The sequence below is a fragment of the Cavia porcellus genome, unplaced genomic scaffold (assembly GCF_034190915.1).
Source record: "Cavia porcellus strain 051 isolate PalLab524CR breed Dunkin Hartley unplaced genomic scaffold, mCavPor4.1 scaffold_19, whole genome shotgun sequence".
NCBI lineage: Eukaryota > Metazoa > Chordata > Mammalia > Rodentia > Caviidae > Cavia > Cavia porcellus.
The window spans coordinates 39,560,349-39,570,177 of NW_026947502.1; the positions used below are offsets into that span (position 1 = coordinate 39,560,349).

At 39.8% G+C, this 9,829-nt stretch overlaps 1 pseudogene; it reads left to right on the top strand.

Annotated features, from left to right (window-relative positions):
- LOC100714962 (mitochondrial pyruvate carrier 2-like) overlaps positions 1-8,440 on the top strand; it is a 31,508-nt pseudogene extending 23,068 nt beyond the window's left edge.
- The last annotated feature ends 1,389 nt before the right edge of the window (positions 8,441-9,829 follow it).

Here is a 9,829-nt window from a genome sequence, read left to right on the forward strand (position 1 = left end):
TTTTTTTTTTTTTTTTTTTTTTTTTTTTACTGAATCTTGTCATTGCGTTGTTTTTTCAGTACTAATTCCTTTATCTTTTCCTTTGTGTTTGACTGATATATCTTTTAGATGTACACATTTCTTTGATGTGTCTGTGGTGATGGCTTCCCTAAAAAAACATTAAGTATTTTCTCTAATGCTGGTTTAATTGTCATGTGTGAATGAATTTTCTGTTTATCTCCTCAAACATTTTGACTATTGTTTGTATTCCTTTACCTGTAACTTCTTCTGTCTTAGGTCTTGTGAGATCAGCTTTTCAAGAATTAACAGTTAAGGAAGCCAAGTAGCGCACTGATTAATCATGGCACTTTCAGGTCCAGTCCTGTTAGCAAACTACAATGCAACCAATCCAACTTCGCTCCACAAAAGGTGAGATCACTGTGCCGTGAATAGCTTGCATTTCATGCTACTTAAACTTATCAGGGTATCTGTGACCATTTCTTCCTTTGTCCAAGAATGTCACATATGCCCATCTACCACCAAGTCACAGTGACCCCAGAAATAGCAAACTATGTATCCTTATTTCAAGACTAGCTCAGTCTTAAACAAAAGCTCTTCTCAGAATGATTTCTGATTACAGCACTCCCAAAAATGGCAGCACTGCTGTGAATGTCTCCTTCAACTCCAGTTTGGTGTGCAGAAGGAGCCACTTTCAAAATGAAACTCCACACTACATTTGCAGCTCACAGACTGTGGACCTTTCCTCAGGCAGTACTGCTGGTCAGGTGTTTACAACTGGCTGCTGATTGGCTGTGGGCTTACCTTGTTGGAGGCTGATTGGAGGCAGATCTCTTTACCCAGCAGTGAAACTATTCTTCAGACTGCTTCACTTTTTCCTCTGCATTGTCTTTAGTTTCCCTAGTTGGTCAGATTTCTAGCTTTTCTGGTAGCTGTCTCTTGGTTTCTGGCGCTCTTCTCTTTCTCATTGCCAATTGTCTCAATTCCAGGTCCCAAAGAGGCTGTGATTTGCTGCTAGCATTTACTCTGTCATCAAGACCATGGTTTATATTACCTAATTTCTGTGGTATGAATCATTGTTCCCCAAAAGCCAATACAGTAGAGTTTGGTCCCAAGCCTGTAGCACTATTAAGAGGTACTAGAAGCTTTAAGAGTTGGAGCCTTGTAGGAGGTCCTCTCCTTATGGAACCATGGCCATAAATGGGGTAATTAGGACACCAACTCTTTTCCTTTCCTGCCTTCTACATCTTCCATATGGTGAGCAGCTTCTTTTACCACATGATCCCACCTTTATGTGTTCCTTGATATGCTGCCTCATTATAGGTCAAAAAGCAAGCAGCAAGGAGTACAGAATGAATCTGTCACAGGGAATTTTGTTAGATATTAGATAGGATCTCAAAGGATCCAGTGCAGAATCCCAGATACTTTACAGTTGTGGGGGAGAGAGACATCTCCTGTCTTGGGCCAGTCCTCAAGATGAAAGATCAGCAAATGCACCCACATCCTAAGGACTGATATTCTAAATAGGTTTCTATCATCTTGAGAAAGCCAGGAGTCATCATCCAACCCCCTATGAAAATAGTCACTGCTCTTTAAGCATGCCCACTTACATGTCACTTTCTTCCCATTTGTCCTTGATTTAATCAATTTTACCTGAGCAGTTAATCTTATTGGTTGACCATAGTTCTGCTCCACCTTGAAAGTCCCCAGGTTTTCCCCATTTTGGATCCATCTCACCTTGTGGTTTTGTTCTGTAAAAGTTCCTAAAAAGACAGAGTCCTTGGCAATCCACTTGGGACTCTTTCTTTCTCTCAGACAGAAGCTTTACTTCTTTCTATAAATATGTTGTGCTCTTAATCTCCATTATTCCTAAAATTCATTCTTCACTTCTAAAGAACACAAACTTGTACTGGACATCTAGTAGGTTGGGAGTTATGTTCCTGTATATTAAATCTTCCTAAACTGTGAGATGAAATAAACCTTTATTCATTTTAAATAGATAATCTCATATATTTTGCTATACTAATGGAAATTTGACTAAAGTAGTGGTCTATCTACTCAGTAATCTTTATATTTAAATCAGAGATCCAAACCAAGACACTTACCCCATTCTATAACAAATCTTCTCTTATTATGAATTTATTCTTATACTAATGTCATACACTAATAATAATCTAGTGACATACCTATTAAAACTTAGAAATAAAAGCAATATAAATGAGAAATGTTAAAAATTTACCTTTTTGTCTGCTAAAGATACTATGGCACCTTGTGAAAAGATGAAGTACAGTTTCTAATTCTCTGAGATGGCACAATGCTAAGATAAGTCAGGCTGTTTCTGCCCGAATTCCAATAAGAGGAATTTATATCTTTGACTGCCTTATCCTGAGAAGAGACTGCAGATAAAAGTTCAAGAACAGAGACAACAGGAAAAAAAGTGGTTAGAAAAATGGATATGAGGGCAGAGAAGAATAGAGCTGTTAGGCCCATGGTGAGTGGAAGTCACTGGATGTCCATAAAGCCAAAAGGTTTGTCACACTGGGATAAAGCCACACTCCCAATGCATACCAAAAACCAGGCAACGCAGCCTCTGCAGTTGGGTGTAGAAGGAACAAGGGAGGGAGACTAAATGCTAAGAAAGACAGCACAGGGGGTTAAGGTGTAAGGGAAAAAGAGAGAGCTGGAACTCCAGAGAAATAAAACTAAACATCTTTGAGATTCACAAGCTCCATTTCTTTATCTCTAAAATTTAAGGAGATAGGCTCAATTATATGTCAGGTCTTTTCTGCATTTGGCATTCTACAATTGTATGAAGAACTTGATATTATTAAATCGCAGTTATTGCCTTTGGCAGTGAGTTGAAGACAGGTTTTAAATCTAAATTATCTGAGTAAAATAAAGTGAGTACTAAAGTTCTCTCCCTGTGGGATAAAAATGGCTGTGAGTTCAGATCAAGTCTTGGAGTTGGAACATAATAAAATTGGAGATAAAATAGAAGAAAAGTCCAATAGATGTGATCACCCTCCCCAAAAAACTGAGGAAAAAGATTGAAGCCAGAGGTATGGTTCCTTAGAACACTGCATGTATTTTTCTCTACATTTTCTACTGATAGGGAATCTAGACTTCTATCTAGAGAGCAGAAAAACTTGCGGGGAGGCCAGAGCCTGAAGGTGTTACAATCATTAGCGGAGATTTATGTATGTCCATGAGGTTACCAGGAAAAATGGGAGGGTTTTGCGGTCAGTGTCAGCCAACTTGGTTATGAAGGCATATTTTTAACTTTCTCACAAGTGTCAGAGTCTACAAAATTTTCACCAGATCTGTCCAGAATAGCAAAATTCTTTCACTGTAACTCATCTTTCTCCTGGAATAGCTAACAGATGGATCCCATTTTCACTTTCTTCAGGGTGACAAGCATCTTCAATGAAAGTATCAAGAAATACCTACTCAGAAGTTCTGCTAGAAATATTTAGACAGTAAAGTTCCCCTAAAAACCACAGATTAAAAAAAAATACATTCTAACAACAACAAAGAAACCTTTGCGTGAGTTGTCATGTCCTTAGTTCCTGCACATGGATAGTTTACCATTAGAACCCAAAGCAACTGTGTAGTAAAATTTGACAGCATGCTGAAACTTTTGGATTCTCATTATGAGAGCTAAGAGATGATGCTTGCACATTTTCTCCATTTTATTTATTGTATAGTCATAAAGGACATATTTGAAATGCAGATTCTTGTTTGGTGTTTTTTTCTTTCATGTATTAATAGTTTCTCAAAAGAAAAAAAAAAGTAAAACCGAAAAGTGTTACATATCTTACTTCCTTTCTGGCATGAGATTCAAAGCTTTTATAGTTAAAAAGTCATCAACTGTTCCTTACTTATGCATGAACTACAAAGCTTCGCATTGTAATTGCTCTGTAATTAAGCTGCAGGGAAAGAAAAATACCTTCAGTATGGATGAGCTGCTCTGCATGGTTGTAGAGATACACACTGTGCCAGCCAAAATGATGATCAAGCAACATTTGCAAGGCAATGTATATTCCCTTTCAGATGGGTTCCTTGCTCTGAAATACCTTTCCTCAAATTTATTCAGAAACAGACAATTATACTTAACTTTCTTATGTGTAGAATTTTTGCAATTATTATTTCTGAGCCCATTGGCACTTTCACAAACATGCTCATTTATCAGAGATAATTATGTGTGGTTTTCTCCTTTTAATGAAAAATAAATAATTTGGCAGTTTTGCTCCAAGTGTTTTTCTATTTCAATGCACTTCATTGTCTGGTGGATATTCTTTATTCTTCTGTGTATTAGTGTACAGACTGAAGGAGCTTTCTTTAGATCAATTGTGCTGCTTTTCTGCAAGGCACAGATATTCATGCCACACATTCATAAAAGACCATTAAAGGCTGATATTACTTAGTTTCTGTTTATAATGATGTAGTTCTTTGTTTATGATTACATAATTTGCTGTAGTGACAAAGCTTCATCAAATTGTGACAAAAGAAATAGAAAGCACTTTTATGCAAATCTCTGGACAAGCTTTAATCAGCTAAATGTTTCAACGTATTTCTTTGAATTGATGCAGAAGTCATTTTCCCCATAACAATGTAGAATGAGGAGGTTTATTTCTTTATAGAAGACAGGATACATGCATGTATGATTAATATTTAAAAGGCCAAAGGTCACGCAAGAGAAATGCATGAACATGAGGCTCCAACTCAATTAATCGTCCCTACCATAATCTCCCCGTTAGAACTCGATTCCCTTCAATAAAAACCATTTGTGTTTAGTGTCAATAGGTAAAAGTTGAACTAAAAAAAGAAATGACTTCAGTCTATTTCTGTCCACACATCAGGTCTGTCCAAAAGAACCTTCTAGGATGATGAAAATACTAGTCTGTATCTCTCTTGTCCAATAGGATAATCATTTATCTTGTGTGACAGTCAGCACTTGAATTACAGTGAGCGCTACTGAACAAGTAAACTTTTAACATTATTTGACTTTGATATTACTTTAAATTTAAGTAGCCATATGTGGCTAGTGGGTGCTGTATTGGACAGTATGGCTTTAGGTTAACCAGAAGGGTAAAAGGAGACCTTTTTCCCTACTCAACCTCAACCCAGCTCCCACTTGTGTACCTGAAGGGGGACACGCATGGTGTGTGGCCTTCCGCGCTGATCTTACAGTTGGACAGAGAAGGAAGGATAGTGCATTTACAAAATTGTATGACTGACACAAGCAATATACTGGGAACGACTTTAATCTTTTCCACTCCACTTCCCTGTGAAACACAGGCTTTAATTGGAACTTTTCACTATTACCACATCGCTATACCACTGTCTCCATTAGTCTATATCTTTAAATTACACTTTGACTGCAGTTTGCTTACTAAGAGAATAAAATGGGAACCAAGAGTGCTTCCCCACAACGCACTCTGTATCAAAGACAAAGACTGCATTCAATGCAAACCACACTCAACTTCAAAATCAAATCTTGGTTTAGATGCCTCTTAGGCTTCTCAGAATGACTATTCTAATATTACAGAATGCTCCAAAGGCAGCATGATAGAATACTTAATTAAATACCTAATTCCTCTTAACCATATTCTCTTCCCACGTTCCCTATTTGAGAATATGCTATGACCATACACTCAGTGCCACAGGCCTAAAGCACGGTTATGCTTCTTCTCCCCATGTATATTTCTACTTCTCATATAAGCAAGTCTTATTGACAGTACCTGCAAAACGTTATCCAGCATTGGGCCCTCCCCTCACATCAGCACCTTCCTTTGGTCTTTTGAAATAGGCATTTTTACTCTCTGCATCTATCCTTAAGGTCTCATTCACTTTCTGTAATTTCTTACCCATCCGTTATGGTGGGCAGACCTAGTGTACACACCCCAGGGCTCTATGGTAAGCCCCGTCTACTTCTCTTATCTCTACTTTTTCCCCCATGGAACCTGTTGATAGCTTCACTCACTGTTACTCCTCAAATGCTGTTCTTCTGTCTTAAAATGTTACATTCTTGTAAACAAGAATCTCTTCCCCATCCTTCCATAGCTCAACCCCTTGCTCTTCACTGATCATTGACACCTCATTTTCTACCTTTGTTTCTTTAATCTTCACCTTAGTCCATGCCATTATATAAAATTCTTTCACAATTTGACTTTCTGTATATTTTCTCTTGTATTTTTTCCTACAAAAATGTATCTATGAAATTACATTTTTATACATCCTAGATATAGCTCTCAACACTTAGAAAAGTATCCAGTATTTAACAGGTGCTCAAAGATTTTTAAGATATTTGTTGAAGAGACTAATAAAATTTGCTCATGTCATTCATTCAAATACCTACACATAGAGGAAACACAGCTAAATGCAATGACACATTTGCTGTAAAGATACCAGACAGACACATTCAGAAGACACACATACCATAAAAGGAAACACACATGTAACTCCTTCCACCTTTTAGAGGTTTCTCCTGTTTTGGTGACAAAGACTATCAATATGGGTAGCGAATTTGTCCATAGTGTGATTTACATCTGTCTCCTCAGCATCATCTCAAACCAAATCCCTCCTCACCCTTCCCCATACTATCTACCTACTGCTTCCTGCATCCAGCACCTTTCTTTACAGTTAAATATTTTCTGTATGTCCCTGGTTTGGAGGGCTTGACTCTTTTCTCTTGTCCAGCTTAACTCCCACTGCCCATTCATGTATTAGAGCAAGATTTCTTTCTCCATTAAAAGATTTGCTGCTTTTCCTAAGTAGGTCAAATCTTCCTGTTAGAGTATATTACCCAGGTGAATGAATAAATGGGTGAATGAAAGTCAGCGAGGTTGCTAACTGTTATTGGTCCTCTGCACACAGCTGAGTATTGAATGCTACTTGCTGCTGTGGCATTTCACAATAATTAAGACTCACGTGTAGTTACACACAAGTCACATTCTCCAGCTGCCAGGAATGCAGTCAGGGAGATAGAATGAACCAGCAGGTTCCTTGCGCCTTTAATCACCATAATGGTGACAGAGATGAAGTTGACATTGCAGAAGTTACCAGCTCGTCTGTTTACCTACTGATATTTACTGTGTTCCCCTGAGACAGGCAATAACATCATTTACTTCAGACAAGAAAGTTTTGACAATGCACTGAACAGTAAAAGAAAAAGTTCCTGGATAAAATGAAACCAGCACCATGTTCTGGTGAAAGGAAGAGATGAATAGGCTACGTATAAATGCGAGCTCATCAAACACCCCGAATGAAACTATAGATAATGCCATGGAGCTGTCATGTCATTTTCATGGGTGCATCTTTTAAACATCATGTACAGAAAGAACATAAATGAGAAGTTATTTGAAATAAGGCACGTATTGAAATGTGAAACTATAGGATTCCTGGAATACAAATTAGCTTAAATAGGTACATGTCTCAGTTACTTTTTACTTGTCGCTGAGACAAAATACCTGATGTCCAAAGTTGGGAAAGAAAAGGTTTATTTCTTACAGTTCTTGGAGGTTTCAGTCCACTCAGTTGGCTCCAGGGCAGGGTGACCTGGTGGGGCCCAGAGTTCATGACGGCTGCAAACAACAAGGCAGAAACAGGCAAAAGAGAGAGACACACCTTCTTCCTGACATTACTTTGTATGCTGTTTCCAGCCCTAGGTGGGTGTAGCACTGATCCCATCAATCCAAGTGCTAGATAATGAGCCAATCACAAATGCATAATGCAAACGCATGAGGCCTGGGGGCCACCAACATAAACCATGGCATTCCACCTCTGGCCACCAGGACTCATGTTCATCTTTTATACAAAAGACATTTAGTCCATCTCCAGGTCAAGGCTGGTTGTAGCTGAGCCTCCTCCCCATCAGCCGTGGCCTGCGATGGCCCTGGGTGGGGCGCTGGAACCCAGAAGAACCACAGGAAGGGCACCCAAGGGAAGAGGTGGGGGCAAGGCACGGTGCTGGGCACAGTGACAAAGAGCTGCCCTTCGCTGCCAGCCAGGGGTGAGGACACCATGAAGCCGTCACCCTGCTACCCACCACCAGCAGGTGGCAGAGTTGTCAGCCGCTGGTGTCCAGGGCCTGGGGGCCTTGCACCACTGGCTCCTCGATAGAGTGGAGATGATGCTGCTGAAGAAACTGAGGCCACTGTCCAACCACCCGGCAGGTCCCAGAACAGTATTTTTCTGGGCTCCAATGATGAAATGGAGCTTGACATGTGCTGGGTTGGCAGACATAGCCAGACCTGCAGAGAAGCTCAGCCCTGCACTGCACTGTTCTGATGGCTACAGGATTTGGCCAAGATACTTGTAATTATACCAAAAAATTGGAGTCTGTTTGCTGTTAATTTTTTGTGGGAGCCACAGGAGCCTCTCAGCTCTTTTGTATTTGGAGATATAATATAACCAAGAACTAAAAGCTAAAGCAGTCAACTGAGAGTTCCTGATCACCTGAACAGTCTAATGATGGACATAACCATCGGTACCTAGCTTGTTATTTGATTGCTGAAAAGCGACCCTAACTGGGAAAATATTTCAAAGGCAACACAAAAAGCCAGCTGTGCTTGGTTCCACAAGAAATATAAAGCAAACTTTTATTAAGACTAAAAAAAAAAAAAAAAAAAAAAAAGAGTTGCCAAAGTCTTAACAGTTTCAGTATTGTTGAAAAGGCCAAGTCCCAAGTCTCCACCAAGATCTATGGCAAACCCTTAACTGTAACCCCCTGTACAAATGAAACAAGGTTAAAGATTTCTGAAATGCAAAGGCACAATATAAACATTACCATTCTAAAAGTTACCAGGAGGGGAATACAAAGCATTGGAAACAAAGCAAGTCCAACATCAAACAGAGTGAATGTTAAGTCCTAGAGTTTCATTTTCAGCATTTGAAGCAATTTGTTGCAAGCCCCAAAAGGCTTGGGTAATTCTACCCCTGTGGCACTTCCAGGGATTTCAGCTACTGTGTTTCTCTTAAACTCTCTCTGCTCACTTTTTGCAGCTTTCCTTGGATCATCCATATTCCTGGCTTTCCCAAACTTCTGGGGTCTCCCCTGCACCTTTGACTTCACACTTACATCTTTACATATTGCCCCCTCGGGCACACTGCTTGGCCTCCCAGGCCCTTTATAATTGGAATGGAAGCCTTTTTACCCTCAGACTTTGCATTTTCCTTGTACCTAAAATCAGTGCCATGTGAATGCTGTCAATGTTTGCTAACAGCTGGAGCAATAGCCAGGCTTCTCTCTCTCTTGGCTATAGGGATCAATTGCCTGGATCATTGGGTTCTATGAACCTGATTGTGAAGAAAAGCTTATTTATGTTGCTGCCATTCTGGAACCTCATATGGCTTCCACCATTCAGGAACCTCATGTGGGATCCATTGTCATTCTGGAGCATAGTGCTCTGCAGCTTTCTCCTCTGAGCAAATTCGTTCACTTTCAGTTTTGAGGCTACAAAGGGTGGAGACCCGTTGCTTCCTGGGATACCCTGTGGCCATCTTTCTTATCTCTGTTTCTTCTCAGCAATGAAAGTCTCAGTTCTACCTTTATAATCCACAGCATTACTGGAGTATTCCTTCTGGCCAAACACACAGCTTTGTAAATTATCCTGCTGGACTCTTTACTCTTGATTTGCAATATAAAGCTGGCTAAAAGCCCCCAGCAATAGCCATGCCACAGCCCCAACATTTGACTGCCTTGAAATTTCCTTTGCCAGATTAATCAGTCCATTGCCCTTAGTCTTGATCTCAGGCAAAGTCTCTGGGCATGAGCGAAATGCAGACAAACTTTCTGCCAAGCCATAACACACATCGTGGAGAGTGCAACACC